General features: G+C 39.9%; 1 pseudogene; it reads right to left on the bottom strand.

Moving 5' to 3' along the window:
• Positions 1 to 260: 260 nt before the first annotated feature.
• Positions 261 to 2,308, bottom strand: LOC141984549 (E3 SUMO-protein ligase KIAA1586-like; annotated as a pseudogene).
• Between the last annotated feature and the right edge of the window lie 3,333 nt (positions 2,309 to 5,641).

Raw genomic sequence — 5,641 nt, forward strand, 5'->3', positions numbered from 1 at the left:
ACATGTTTATTACAATAGAAACAAAGTATTGCTTTCTTAAATGAATTTAAAATACATTTGAAAAGAAGAAAATATAAAGAGGAGATGTATGAGTAAGCAAACGATAATAATATTTAAGAATGAAATGCCTATTCTTGTATTTTAAAATATTACATGTGAACTACTTAGGTTATTAAAAATAAAAAGTGTAATATATTCATGTTGAAGTATACAATGCAACAAGCAATATTTTAAAGAATATTTAAGTACATTATTTATTACTAATTAGGTAGTAATTTCCAAATGGCTTCTTGATCTTCTCCATAACCTTTGGTGTTGGATACACGAACTCTGGTATCTAATGCAGATTGATGACTTCTCATCCATGCTTTAACATATGGTATTGGGTTCCAGGAACTTAGTGGTTTTCCCAACAAATTGATGGTCATAAAGCTTGAGATATGTGTAATTGTTAAATTCACCCTTTTATCACTACAAATAATATTCATCAATGAAAAAGCTCTTTCTGCTTCTGCAGAACTAATTGCAATTGTGTTAATAATTTGCTTTGCTTTCCTTATTGTTTCCAGATCAGGAAGATGTTTTGATTGAATGTTATTCTCTACATAGTCACGAAAATCATTTAAATTGACTACAAATTTTATGAATTTGTTTAATTCATGCACTTTTTCTTCTCCTGATTTCCAGGGTAACCTGACTTCTTCAATATTCCATGAAGTGGGATCCATAACATTGAATAATTCAACTATTTTTAGGTGTATTACTAAAATGACCTAAATTATCTTCTTTATATTTAATGTGATTTTCGTTTAATAATCTTGCCTTCATTTTTTCAATAATACACTCTATTACTTTGTCTCGTGGCAGTGATTTAAACCTTACATTATCTTCAAACTCTATGCATTTAAAAGTACCACTTTCTATCATTTCATTAATTTTATTTTCATGTATACCAAAACTATCTTTTAATTGTATGAAAAAATCAATCGTTCATTTGATTAGCTTATCTGCCTTTGTTAAACTCAATTGTCTCGCTTGCAGTGCATTTGATAATAATGCACGTTCATCCAAAATGTCAATCATTAATGCCAAGTCTTTTAAAAATTCTTTGTTTTTCAATCTTTTTTCCATGCCAGAAAATTTCTTATTTTTGGAAAAATAAAGAGCTGGATAAGCTCTCCAGACCGCTTTGACTGCTCTAAGGCTACAAGAAGCCCATCGTGGACCAAAAACACGGCCTATTTTGATTATTTCAATATATAGTTCTTCAGAAACTTATTCAAGTTCAAACTGACTTTTATTTGACTGATGAAAAATTGCATAAATCTTGTCCAAAAAAATCTTGAAATGGCTTATTTCATTAATATCATTTATAGTATCATCTAAAGCCAGTTTTAGCCGATGATTCAAACAATGCCAAATTGTTATGTTTGGAAAATCTTGAATGAGTCTTGTAGCAACTCCAGATTTATGTCCAAGCATGGTGCTCATGCCATCAGAACAAAATCCGATTAAATTTTTCCTTAAATATTCTGTGTCAAATCTTGTATCGGTTAACGTATTTCTCAAAGCATTGTAAATATTTTCTGCTTTTGTTGATTCTAATTCCACTAAATTGAGAAAAATTGTTGGTGAAGAATCTTTAATTCACATTTTATAAGAATTACAAGCACAGTTTTACTTGAAATTGTAGAAGCTTCATCAATAATAATAATAATACAACTCTTTGAATTGTTTTCAATGATTTTACTAAAAATTTGTTTTCTTATTAATTCAGCAATATGCTCTACGATTCTGATGGCCGAAAATCGAGAATGTAGGCGGTTCCCTAAATCGGTTTCATTCTTAATTTGTAGCTCTACTTCATCCTCCATATCTGACATTGCTCGGTTTCTTTTTACTAAGCTGTAAACTATGTTGAAAATTTTGCTGGTTATTGCAATATTTTTTTTCAGTAACTTTATCAATCACTGTAGTGAGAGGTTCTTTTTTAGATTCATTTAAAATATTTATAACTCTCACATGAGAGCTTGATTCGAAATGTTCCTTCATTTTTTTTTCTTAATGAAGCTTGCTGAACTTTTTTATCAGTTCCAGATGCTTTAATAGTACACTTCTGCCATTCCAAAGAAATGCGTAAAGATTTTCCTCCAAGGACCCCCAAATGTGACATATTTGCACAGTGGGAACAGCCAAGTTTTTTGCCTTCAATTATCAAGCCATTATATTTCTTTAAAAAATATTGTGCCTGCTCGGCAGTCCAACAATCGGGTACTACATTTTCACAATCATGTAAATCCTCTTCCATTGTGGACACATTTTCAGATGATTCAACATTAAAATATTTTGATCACCAAAATTATTGTCATTGGCATTTGCAGTATTTAAATATTTTCACTACTAGAACTACTGACTAATGATTTTGTCATTTTAGTGGAAAACCAGTCACTAATGCTTTTCTGGCGTTTCATTATGAAGGGTAAATAATATTGAATAGAAAACTTTAATCTTCGAATAACAGTCCAGTTAGTATTACACACCGAAATATCACACGCAATTTACTAGAAACAAACAGACCGACTATGACTCACTGGACGTGTTGAATTGTATAGAAAACAGTTGAGCAAGTGCACGAATGAGGCAAGTGCAACCCCTGTTAATAAAATAATAAACGAGACGTTTGTCTTGCGTCAGGACGAACTTGGATGCGACCGAGTCTCAGCCTGCAACGACATTACATGCGCACGCGCATAGCAACATAAATCTTGAACTATCCGTTGTAGAAATGGCTCTTTAACTGCTAGAATTCCGTGTTCCTTTACATTTGAAGTTTATTTATTTTGTATACTGTATTACAAGTCTTCGTTAATTTAAGGTTTCCCGTGCCAGTTATAAATTTTACATTTACCTGAGCCCCCCATGGAACCCCAGAATGACAGTGGGCTAAGCGGGGCCAATGGCTGGGATCCTGTCTGGCAAGGGGCCGGCGGCCGGGACCCCAGTCTGGCAGCGGGCTGAGCAGGGCGGCAAGGGACCAGCAGCCGGGACCCCAGCTGGCAAGGAGCCGGTGGCCGGAACCCCAGGTTCTGTCTGCCACCCCACTCAGCCCGCTGCCGGACTGGAGTTCTGGCCACTTGCCAGCTGGGGTCCCAGCTCTTGGCCCCATTCAGCCCGCTGCCTGGCTGGGGTTCTGACCGGGGTGGTGGACAGAACCCTAGACTGGCAGCGGCTCACCCGCCACCGCTCTGGGGTTCCAGCCACCGGCTCCTGCCAGCCTGGATGAACGGAACTGAGCAGAGCTGGCGGCCGGGACTCCAGCTGGCAGGAGCCGGCGGCCAGAACCCCAGACTTTGTCCGCCACCCCACTCAGCCCGCCACCGGATTGGAGTTCTGGCCACTGGCCCCTTGCTAGCTGGGGTCCCAGCCAAGCAGTGGGCTGAGAGGGACCAATGGCTGGGACCCCAGCTGGCAAGGGGCCAACGGCCAGAACTCCAATCCGGTGGCGGGCTGAGCGGGGTGGCGGACAGAACCTCAGACCGGCAGCGGCTCACCCGCCGCCGGTCTGGGGTTCCGGCCGCCGGCCCCTCTCAGTTCCGTTCACCCAGGCAGGCAGCAGGCTGAGTGGGGCCAATGGCTGGGACCCCAGCTGGCAAGGGCTGGCAGCCAGAACCCCAGACAGTCAGCGGGTTGAGCGGGGTGGCGGACAGAACCCCAGACCGGCAGCAGCTCACCCGCCGCCGCTCTGGAGTTCCGTCCGCCGGCCCCTGCCAGCCGGGGTTCCGGCCGCGGGCCCCGCTCAGTTCCGTTCACCCAGGCGGGCAGCGGGCTGAGTGGGGCCAGAGGACCCCGGCTGGCAGCAGCGTGCCAGTAAAAATCGGCTTGCCTGCCGCCTTTGGCAGGCGTGCCGCAGGTTGCCGACCCCTACCCTATTATTTTCTACACCATTTTATAAGGTTAAGATTATTCGTTTTAAGATAATTTTATAACATTTGGTTTCCTAACAATTTTTAACATCTGGTTCTAAAACTGCTTCAAAATTTAGCAACCAGTTCCTGGGAACCGGTGCGAACTGGCTCCAGCTCACCACTGCCTGTAGTCCTATTGCTTACTGTAAAGGCAAGCGGAATTTTCAGACCCATGTTTGAACAGAGTCCAATTTCTGAATTAACTTCCATTATCTGTATGAAGTTTGCATATGAATTATTTTAAACATGGCTTAGTCCAATCTCTTTTAAAAACTTGAGATTCAGAATTTTCTCCCTAGCAATGTAGATTTAGCTAAAGGAAATCTAGAAAGCCTCCTGCCTCTGTTAAATCCAACTGTGATACTGGGTACAGTTTTCTTTGGATGCAAGTACAGAATGTTTCTTATCTAAAAAGGATGCATCTTATTATTATATATTGGGGAAAACTATCTAGGAAACGTAGAACCAGGAATGAGCTGTTAAAAACAGTGATAAATGTCGCAACACTGATTCTTTTTCTCTCTCATTTTGAGATGTCTCTTAAGTAATTTACTGTAGTTTAACATGTCTTACTGCACAATGACTAATTTACCCAGCCTTCATAGATTGAACTGTGGTAGATTTCTTCTGCACATCATGTCTGAAGAAAATCTCATGTCGGAAGATATATTCTCCATCATAAATCTGGAAGTAGCAATACTAAAGTTTGATTCACAATGACCGGGATAAAACACGTCTCTTCCATGTGGCTGATAAACCAAAATGATTTGAAAAGCATGTAAGAGGTGACTTTGTTCTTCACTGTGCTTTTAACTGAAAACACTTTGCCACTACCCTTAGCTTCTCTGCTAGAATTCTACTTTTCTGCTGTTTACAAAAGACCCTAGCAAGTCAACTTTTTTTTTATCATACTTTATAATAAGGGTACTGGAATTATACTGTCGTTACAGTGCAGTTACCCTGTACATGTGACCCCCATTAGTATGGTGTCTGAGCACCTCGCCATCTTTAATGTATTTACCCTCACAAAACCCCTCTGAGGTACGGAAGTACTACTATGCCCATTTTACAGGTGGGGAACTGAGGCTCAGAGAGGCTAAATAACTTGCCCAAGGCCACACAGGAAGTTCAGGGAATTGAACCTATCAACACTTTTTATTATTTCTTATGTAAGAGCAGAGCGCCAACAGTTTGTTTTACTGCAAAATTATAGTAATTTTTCTGATCCAAGAAAGAGTCCTATTTTATGAAAGACAAGAAATGAAAGTAATATAGTCTTTAGCTTCTCGAGTTCAGGGCCGTAATTCATTTTGGGAAGGATGTTACTCATGCAAATGGATTTTCCAGCCACTTTTCCCCATCTAATGGTTTTATTATTACACTGTTCTTCTGCCACACTCCATTTTTTTTTCTGCGTGTATTAAAACCAGCCTGTCACTGCAGGTCAGCAATGGATTTTGGTGTTTCCCAGAAAGAAAACTGCATCTTTAGTGACAAGGGTGTAAGTCAGTATACCTCTGTTGATTGAAGTTAATGGAGCTATGCCAGTTTACGTAACTAAGGCTATGGACAGCTGTCTACAAATACTTTGTTTTGATTATTGTAAAACATTTGCCAATGCAAGGATAAGCCTGTGTAGAAAAAATTTGTACAGTTAGCAAAACTTACGAAAAATT

Source organism: Natator depressus, chromosome 3, assembly GCF_965152275.1.
Source record: "Natator depressus isolate rNatDep1 chromosome 3, rNatDep2.hap1, whole genome shotgun sequence".
Classification (NCBI taxonomy): Eukaryota; Metazoa; Chordata; order Testudines; family Cheloniidae; genus Natator; species Natator depressus.